We start from the raw sequence: 10,971 nt of genomic DNA on the forward strand, positions 1-10,971 counted from the left end.
AAAAAAAAGGCCTACTCCAAAAAATCTATCAATTAACAACATATATTGTTTGAAATTGACGAAAAAGAAACAATAAATTACAATAATTAATAATAAAAAAAAGGCCTACTCCAAAAAATCTATCAATTAACAACATATATTGTTTGAAATTGACGAAAAAGAAACAATAAATTACAATAATTAATAATAAAAAAAAGGCCTACTCCAAAAAATCTATCAATTAACAACATATATTGTTTGAAATTGACGAAAAAGAAACAATAAATTACAATAATTAATAATAAAAAAAAGGCCTACTCCAAAAAATCTATCAATTAACAACATATACAATAAATTACAATAATTAATAAAAAAAATAGTCGACGAAATTGACGAAAAATAAATTATAAATTACAATAATTAACAAAATAAATCTCTCGACTCCAACAAATCTATCAATTAATGCCACATAAATTGGGACATGGCAAATAACATATATTATTAAAAAAATATTTAAATAATTAAGCTGTTAATTATTGTAATGTATAGTATTACTTATATTATTTGTAAATATATTTAAATATTATATGTTAGGTTTTTTATCCTAATTTATATGGCATTGATAGAATTTAAAGTGTCAAATAATTGTTAATTATTGTAATAGATAATATGGAGTATTTAAGTCATTTATAGTGTAGTAATTAATATATAATATGTAGTATTTAAGTGTTATATTATGGAATTTGAGAAGTTATTGAAATTTTTATATGATTTTAAAAATATTTTAAATTCATAACTATATATTTCAATGTACAAGATTTTGATAAAATAAAATCTTTAAAGTTAAATTATAATGTTTTTGAAATTTAAATTATTAAAACATATATAATGATTTTATAGGAAAAAATAATATCATATAAAATTAAATGAAAAGGATAATAAATTCAACTTTTACCATGATAAGGTTGAAAAATATTATTTAAGTGGAAGGAGGTGGGGCCCACTTGTATATTTTATATAGTAAGTATTGGACATTTGTAATGATTTAATTGGAACAATGGTAGTAAATCCTAGACTCTTCTAATATATAGTAATATAGAACATGATAATATATATAGTGGTGGAGCCAGAAATTTACTTAAGGGTGTCTAAAAATAATGGTTTGTGGCTATCAAAATAAAAAAAAAAATATTGTGCTATTTGGGGTTCGAACCCAAAACTCCTTCAATCAAATAGACAACTATTACCACTACGCAGGGGCGGACCCACGTTGGTTCCAGGGGGTTCGGGTGAACCCGCTCGGCAAAAAATTACACTGTATTTATAAGATAATTTTATGTATTTATGTGGATATATATCAATGACAAGGAGAAAGAGATAGCCCAGTGGCAGGTTTCTCGAAAATTAACCCTCATGTTGAGGGTTCGAATCCCTGCATTAGCGTTTTATTTATTTCTTTTTCAGCTTCAGTTTCTTTTTTATAAGGTTTCAGTTCCGTTTTTACGTTTTTTTTTTAGTTTTTTATTTTATTAAAACATGCTAAAAGTATGGTTTTAAACCCAAAAAAATTCAAGGGTCCGCCACTAAAACTAAATACTACTACTTGCTTGAAATTTTGTTTTGTTGGCTTATATGTACACGTTTATACTTTTATTTTTCGAACCCCCTGAATGAAAATCCTGGGTCCGTCACTGTCACTATGCCAAAAACATAACTTTTGTCAAGGGCGTCCAACTTTAAATATATATCCGTTAAATATAGAATTTGACATATTTATACAACATAATTTTCCGACGAATGGTGTACAATTCTATATATATATATATATATATATATGTAGTGCACATCTATACTAGCCAGTTAGGTTAACGGCATTAATTGCATGTTGCCGGCATATGTATATATATCTTCTCTAATTTTGCATATATAAAATATACAACAATCAACGTAATCTACCTTAAATTTTACACCTATGATGTATAAATATCCGTATTCGGAAATTATCCCTATTATTGAGAGTTATAGATAAATTAAATCTAAAAAGGTAATATTTATCACTAGTCTAGAATTAACTGATGATAAAAAGCCCTTAAAATGGACCTTGCATATCATTACCACAAACTCTAAACCAACATTGACTCAAAATAAGAGAGTATATTTTATGTTGAAAGCTAACGCGAACAACACTTTTGCTCACATGACTGACTAGCTAAAGGTTGGTCCGCATTTTCACAAGGAAAATTTGATAACTTGTGCCGTAGCTATAACAAGTTTTGGAAAATTTTGATTTGAAATTAGTGTTTGTTTATGATATTTGAATAAAATTTCAATTTTATAGTTCGAAATTTTGATTTCAAATCTCAAGTTCTACTAAAAGGTAGGATGTCAATTCAAGTTTGTAACATTGATTTATTTTTTATTTTTTTTAACAAAAATTAACTTGATCCATAAGTTCATATTTTGAAGAAAAAAAGAGAGTCATAAATTTAAATTTTGAAAAAAATAATAATCTTGATGTGAACATTTTTTTAACAACTCGCTAGATCGTTTTGAGTAGTAGAGTTTTTTCTTTCATAAAAGCCTCTTTCGGAAATTTTTTAAATGAGAATTTTAAACTATTGATTTAACAAAGGCTATTTAATTAGCGGATAAATTTTAAATAATTAATTTAGTTGATGATTAATGGACTAAGTCCATAATTTATTTAATACCAAGTAATTTGGCTCATGTATAAAGATGAGTTAAGATTAAATGAGGGTTAATAATTCTTTTTATCATACTATAACTCATTACCGCTTCTACCTGCACACGATCAAAGAAAATAAAACCTCAACATCTACGGGAGCAAGAACGAAACCTCTTTATGTATGTGTTGGATAGTTAGAAATTGTATTTTTGCTTATGTGTTAGGAATCAGTGGCATAGGACGAGAAATACAAGATTTTTGGTTGGAAAGAAAAAGGAAAATAATCAATTTTTGGAATATATTGACACTGCAACACGTGATGGTTGCTAATGGGGTAAAATAATTGTTAGTTAGAAAAAAATTAATCATTGGCAAAGCAAGGATATGGCATAATTGGTTTATGTGCATCTCTGTTTTGTTAAGGTTACAAGTTGTGAAATTATTGATTTTAATTTTGATTTGTAGTCCAAGGAAGAAATTGTATTTTTGCTTATGTTTTGTTTTGCACCTACAGAGTTGGAGGACATAATCAGTTGAGACCAAGTTAAAAAACACGTTTATGTATTATGCCTGAAAATCTATTGCAACTAAAAGTATGTATTGTTGCAGTGTGTATAGTTTCAACAATGTATTTTATAAGGTTCTAATTAGGATGAGTGACTACTTTCTTATTCTAAATTATGTAATTTTATAATTTAAGAACTACTCCTTATGTTCTTGTTTACATGTCATGATTGGCAAAATTAGATATTCCAAATATTTTGTCATTTCTGGAAACGAAGAAAGAATTACATAACCCTTGGTAGTGACAGGGTCTTATTTCAAGGATACACAAGTATAGAACAATGACTTATATAGCATTTTGACAGTGCTCGACAGACATCCAAATGATCCAATGCTTTCCCAACATCTACAGTGGAATAGGTACAGCTAGCAGAGGTTGAGCTTTTGCCAAGGTAATACCAAATTTTCCCTCCATATTCAATTCTTTAGGTGCAAGTTCACCATGTAGCTTCCAAATAAATGTATTTAGCAATGAACCGAGCGTGACTGGAATCATCCTGATAGCCAAAGGCAATCCAGGGCAAATTCTTCTACCAGCACCAAATGGAATCAGCTCAAAATCCCGACCTCTAAGATCTATTTCTGACTCCCAAAACCTCTCTGGCTTAAAATCCAAAGGGTTCTCCCATATACCAGAGTCGCGCCCAATTGCCCATACGTTCACTAGAACTTGTGAGCCTTTTGGAATAGTATAACCACAAAGCTCAACATCTTCCTCCACTTTGCGAGGAATTAAGAAAGAAACTGGTGGGTGTAATCGTAATGCTTCTTTCACGATGCACTGCAAGTAAGGTAACTGTGCAACATCGACTTCATCTACTAGTTTGCCTCTGCCAATTACTTGTGCTAATTCTTCTTGTGCTTTCTCGAATGTATGTGGATTCTTGAGTAGTTCTGCCATTGCCCACTCTAATGTATTTGATGTCGTATCTGTCCCTGCTGCAAACAGGTCCTGCAAAACTTACTAGTGTAAGATCATATGAAGTAGATGCCATATAAAATCAAGTGAAAAATTCCAAAACATATGTTGCTTTCAATTAGTCAAACTTGAGTTGTGACTTGTGAGCCTTTGGTGCGGAGGTTTGGCTTGACCCCTACTATATCAATGTATAACAAAAAGTTACAAAGAGGTCAGAGGGGGACATGAACCTTATGTTAGAGGGACTAGTACTAAGAGTTACACCAAAAAGATTGATGAGAAGGAGTGACCTATTCATACTAGCTTAAGAAAACAATTATTGATATAATTAATTCGTCAAATTATCTTTATTAATTGATGTTTAGTATTAGATCTTGAAAAATAATTTGAGAAATTGTCTTATCTGATATATTAAAAGTGGCAAGTAAAATATAAATGAACATTGGTCGATTTGGGGAAAGAGGGGTAGAGAATAAACTAACCATACACAGTCCCTCGGTTTGATTTCTGTCAATTTCATGAGGGCTAATGTCGAGAAGGGCATCTAACACATCAACATTTTCACGATTTCCCAATTCCCTTTCCTTTAGCCGCTCATCGATCAAATCACTTGTTAACTAGTGTAGATGGTTAGCAAGCTAGATGGTTGAGTTAGTTAACTAATTAGCTAGAGTTAGTTAGCAATATAGACAACTGACATTAGTTAGTTACAAGCTCATGTGATTAGTATAAATACACAAGTGTACATATTCAATGAATCAAGTTACATAATTCAATCAATACAATTTCTTTCTTCCTCTCTACATTTCTGTAAAGCTTAAAGCTCCAACTATGGAGCTATCATGGTATCAGAGTCCACGATCATAGAGAATTCATTATCCAGAAGAAGGATTAGGTGCTTCGACTTCATCATTCCTAAAAAACTAGTGAATCGATAGAAGTTACTCAAAGGTTTCCCATGACTGGAACTACAATGAATGCAGCTGGAGATGAAACTGCTAGCACTGTCAGTGGTACACGCACAACAACATTCCCTGTGATTGATCATAATCATCCCCTGTTTCTTCAGAATACAGAAGTTCCAGGTAGTTTCCTAATCTTACTACAATTAACAGGTTCAGAGAACTATGCTTTGTGGAGTAGGTCTTTTCGAATTGGCTTAGTAGGTCGAAGTAAGCTAGGTTTTGTGGATGGAAGGTTTCCTAAGTCTCTGTTTGAGCCTGAATTACATGATCAGTGGGAAAAATGTAATGCGGTAGTTTTGAGTTGGATTATGAATGCAGTGAGACCTGGTTTCCTTAGCTCTGTTGTATATGCATCTGATGCTAGAAAGGTGTGGCTAGATCTGAGAGAAAGGTTTGACACTCTGAATGGGTCCAGAGTTTTTCAGCTGCACAGAGAGATTCATTCTCTCACTCAAGGAACAATGTCAATCGCTGACTATCATTCAAGGTTGAGAGACCTCTGGGACGAGTATGATGCTATCATGCCATGCCCTCAGTGTCCGTGTACTGATTCAAAAAAGTTTAGTGAACATTGTGATTATCAAAGGTTATTGCAATTCTTAATGGGGTTAAATGAGTCGTATTCCCCTTCTAGGAGTTAGATCCTGATGATGAGTCTGATTGCTTCACTCAACAAAGCATATGCACTACTTATTGATCAAGAAAGTCAGAGAAGTCTGGCTAGTACTAGTTCCAACAGCTCAGGGATGATAGAAAGCACAACAATATATACTCACAGACACAACACCTACATCAATGAAGCTGGTTCATCTAAGGTGTCTTCTGCGAAATCATTCGCAAGTGTTGGTGATCACAATGAAGGATATAATCATAGTACTAGCTCTTCAGGATGAAGCTACAAGGCTAGAAAAAACTTCTTACAATGTGAACATTGTGGATGTAAGGGTCATTCCAGAGAATAGTGCTACAAAATAGTGGGATATCCTGCAGACTTCAAGTCTAAGAAGAAACCTCTGAACACAGGGATGTATGCTAATCAAGTGGATCTCCACTCTAATCTTGGACGGTAGAACATAGGCTGCAACAACAAAGGAAACAACATTACAGGAAAAGGAACAGGTCCTCTGTCCGGAGCTGTTTTCACTCCTGCTCAGTATCAACAAATTATTCTTCTACTATCTAGATCAAGTGGTGAGAACACAGCAGCTGAACCATCTGCAAACACTGCCACTACTGAAGATTCAGGTAGTTCCCCTATTACTATGTCATGTAATTATGCAAGTATAAAATGGATAGTTGATACTGGAGCTTCACATAATATCACATCTGACCTTGGCATTCTAAACAAAGCTAGGGATGTGCCTGAACAAGGAGAAAGTAAAGTTCATTTACCAAATGGTAAAGTAGCATCAGTTACTCATATTGGAAGTGCTGTGTGTTAAACAATCAGCCTATATCTAATGTGTTGTTCTTACCTGACTTCAGGTTTAGCTTGTTGTTAGTCTCAAAGATAACCAAAGAACTACAATACATGGTGTGTTTTTTCCCTAACTTCTGTCTTTTCCAGGACCTCTACACTGGTTTGGTAAAGGGGACTGGTAAGGAGGAACATGGTTTATACATACTACATGAAGGATCAAGTCAAGCTCCAAGTCAGTTGGTCAACTGTAGTATAAAAAAGTCTGTTAGTTCTGTTACTCATTCTGAGTCAGTGTCACTGCTAGTGTGACTCCTGTCAACATGGATTCTGAGTCAGTTCTGCCCTCTGAATCCTCACCTCCTATATCTTCTGCTCATATCCCAATTTCTCCTATGGTGCCAGTTGTATCTTCAAGAAGATCAGGCAGGCCAACTAAACCCCCTTTGTGGTTGCAGGACTTTGTTACACAGCCAAAAGCAAAAGCTAGCTCTTGTCTCTATCCACTAGCTTCTCATCTCACTTACTCTCATCTATCCCCATCTTATAGTCACACTTTGCAAGCTTATTCAGCTATATCTGAACCAGTAACCTTCAAAGAGGCTGCTGCTGATCCTGCTTAGGTAAAAGCTATGAATGTAGAGATTGCAGCTCTAGAGGCTAATAAAACATGGAGCATTGTCGATCTTCCACCGGACAAGGTACCTATTGGGTGCACGTGGATCTATAAAATAATTTTTTTGGCTTCAGGAGAATTTGAGAGGTTCAAGGCCAGGCTGGTAGCTAAGGGGTTCAGTCAGAGAGAAGGTCTTGATTATGGAGAAACTTTCAATCCAGTTGCTAAGATGGTCACTGTGAGAGCTATGGTAGCTCTGGCTGCTTCAAAAGGATGGTATATTTATCAGATAGATGTGCACAATGCCTTTCTTAATGGTGATCTCAATGAAGAGGTGTACATGAAAATTCCCGATGGCTTTGCAAACCAGGGGAAAGCAAGAAGGTGTGCAAATTACACAAGTCTTTGTATGGTCTAAAACAGGCACCTAGGCAACGGAATTTGAAGCTAATCAAGGCATTGGTGCAGATGGGATTTACACAAAGTCACTTTGACTACTCACTCTTCACTAAACAGGCTAAGGGGAATATTGTGATAGTGTTAGTGTATGTGGATGATCTTCTGATCACTGGAGTAATTCTCAACAGTTATGCAAGACCAGACAGGAAATTCAAACCAACTTCAAGATGAAAGATCTAGGTGAACTCAAATTCTTCCTTGGAATTGAGTTCTCTAGATCCAACAGGGGTATTTTGATGACACAAAGAAAGTATGCTTTGGAACTGATTTCAGAGTCTGGGCTAGGAGGGGCTAAACCTGTCTACACACCACTAGAAGTGAATCAAAAACTCACTTCTATCAAATATGATGAGCAAGTTAATGACACAGACACAAGGACTGAAAGTGATGACCTACTTCAAAATCCTACAAGGTATCAAAGACTAGTAGGAAGGCTTCTATATCTCACTATGACAATACCAGATCTTGCCTTCACTGTACATGTGCTAAGTCAATTCATGCACTCTCCTAAACAGTCACATTTGGAGGCTGCACTAAGAGTGGTGAGATATATTAAGGAAGCACCCGGTTCAGGATTAATACTAATGGCATCTGATCAAACTGCACAACTCACTACCTACTGCGACTCTGATTGGGGAGCATGTGTGGAAACTAGGAGATCAGTCACATGATATCTTGTGAAGTTTGGAGGTGCTTAGTGTCTTGGAAATCTAAGAAACAAGAAACAGTGTCAAGGAGTTCAGTTGAGGTAGAGTTCAGGAGCATGGCTACTTGTGCACCTGAGATCACTTGGTTAATAGGCCTGTATAAAGAGCTGGGAGTGTGTGTAAATCTTCATGTGCATATGATATGTGACAGTAAGGCAGCTATTCAAATAACTGCAAACCCAATCTTCCATGAGAGAACTAAACACATAGACATTGATTGCCATTTTGTGAGGGAAAGAATTTGCCAAAGAATGCTGAAAACTGAACACATCAACACTAAACATGAACTTGCTGATTTACTAACTAAAGGGCTGGGAAGGATACAACACAACTTGCTGATGAGCAAACTTGGGATGACTAATATGTTTCAACCATAAGCTTGAGGAGGAGTGTTAACTAGTGTAGATGGTTAGCAAGCTAGATGGTTGAGTTAGTTAACTAATTAGGTAGAGTTAGTTAACAATATAGACAACTGACATTAGTTAGCTACAAGCTCATGTGATTAGTATAAATACACAAGTGTACAGATTCAATGAATCAAGTTACATAATTCAATTAATACAATTTCTTTCTTCCTCTCTACATTTCTGTAAAGCTTAAAGCTCCAACTATGGAGCTATCATCACTCATAATTGTGATGCATTTTAGTATAATAATCAGTTGAGCGTCGCCTTATACCTTGTGGATCAATCTTTTTAAGAAAGGGGAAATAGTCCACCAAATTGGGTTTACCAGCCGCAACCATGATCTTACATACCAATTCCTTAAATTCTTTAGCAGAATCGGAAAACGGATCAGTCAATTAAAAAATAATTTTTTAAAAACAAACTAAATTTTTTTTTGGGGGTGGGCTGGTGGGGGGTGGATAGGGGGGCTGGTAGGGGGTGAGGGTGGGGTAAAAAAATTGAAGTTAAATTAAAAAACAAGCTTTAATTTTTTTATGGGGGTGGCTGGGTGGGGTAGTTTGAGGGTAGGGACAAAATAAATAAATTATAATTTGAAGTTGGAAGAGAGTTTTGGAAAATGTTTTCCTTAAGTTTTGAAGGGAAATCAATTTAAGGAAAATGAGTTGATTTGAAAAACATTTAACTCAACCAAACATAAGAAAATTAGAAAACATTTTCTGGAAAATATTTTCCTTCCTACCAAACACACCCTTAGTTTCTTGGCTTATCAAGTAGGGAGTATATACTGGTTCTTGGAGGCAATGGAACCATTGCGTAAGGTATTTATTTATTTATTTTGTATTATAATAATAATAATAATAATAATATCTAAGGAATTTTCTGTTATGTAGCCGTACACAAGAAGGAAAAGGATTGTTCATTTCGAGATAATATCTCATATGGTTACTCAACTTTAAATATTTTACTTAGCAAGTCGCTCAATTTAGGCTTGTTCACTTAGAAAGTCACTCAACTTTGTTTTATAACTCAAAAGTTACTCAACTATTGGTATTTCACTTAGAAAGTCACTCAACTATTAATATTTCATTTATAAAGTCACCCAATCAATATAAATATTTTTTTATTAAATTTTGTTGAAATAAAGTATCTATTTTAATTATCTTATTGCCCACTCTAATTATTTAATTATATTTTTCTTGTGAAAAACGTACCGTAGCGATTGCCAAAAAAATAATTCTCTTTTCTATTCTAGCAATTGTCTAATTGGAACTAATGCTGAATTTTTTTTTTTTGTTTTTAAAAAAGGTTGGAATCAAGAAGTTAAGAAGTAATCCAAAAAAAAAACACTTCTTTTTTATTATATTAAAAAAATAGTTTAAAACAAAAAATATATTTCAACAAAATTAAATAAAATAATTAAAATTAGCATCTTATTAATTTTTGAAAATAAGTTTAAAATAAAAATTCATTTTAACAAAATTTAATTAAAAAATATTTAAATTAGTTGAGTAACTTTCTACGTAAAATATCAATAGTTGAGTGACTTTCTTAATGAAGTACTTATAATTGAGTGACTTTTGAGTTATAAAACAAAGTTGAGTGATTTTTCAAGTAAACTATTGTAAGTTGAGTGATTTTCTAAGAGAATCATTAAAAGTTAAGTGATCATCTGATAGGTCCCACAAGCTAAGGAATTCTCCTTTCTATATAGGTAAGGGAAGGAAAAGCAGCATCATCATAAATAGGCACATAAATTCATAATATAAAATTTACTAATAATTTTAAAAGGCTATCAATGTGCTTAGTCTTATTAAATCAAAACGCTAAATTTTTCGTCCCTCTACTATTTTAGAGGCTCTGATCAATTAAGTTCGTTTTATATCCTTTAAGGATTTGAATCCTGTCACTGTATTTGAGGTATTTGATTCGATTACTTTCTCTAAGAATGAAACAAATATATCTGTTATTGGAATTTCTTTCTGAAAAAAATAATATCTATTCATGATATACTAAAATAATTGTGATAATTATACTAGGCATGACAAGTGTAATCTTCAAATTAAATTCAAACTTTTTCTATGTACTGTAGTTGTGTGACGTCTAATGATTTACTATTATATTATATTATATTATATAGAACATGTGACAATATATATGTAGTGCACATCTATACTAGGCAGCCAGCTTAACGACATTAATTGCATGTAGCCTGCAACATGTATATCTTCTCTAATTTTGCATATATATATATA

At 33.2% G+C, this 10,971-nt stretch overlaps 1 pseudogene; it reads right to left on the minus strand.

The window, feature by feature from the left end:
* Positions 1 to 3,573: 3,573 nt before the first annotated feature.
* Positions 3,574 to 10,971, minus strand: part of LOC102603444 (geraniol 8-hydroxylase-like) — a 10,806-nt pseudogene continuing 3,408 nt past the window's right edge.

The sequence above is a fragment of the Solanum tuberosum genome, unplaced genomic scaffold, assembly GCF_000226075.1.
Source record: "Solanum tuberosum cultivar DM 1-3 516 R44 unplaced genomic scaffold, SolTub_3.0 scf00316, whole genome shotgun sequence".
Classification (NCBI taxonomy): domain Eukaryota; kingdom Viridiplantae; phylum Streptophyta; class Magnoliopsida; order Solanales; family Solanaceae; genus Solanum; species Solanum tuberosum.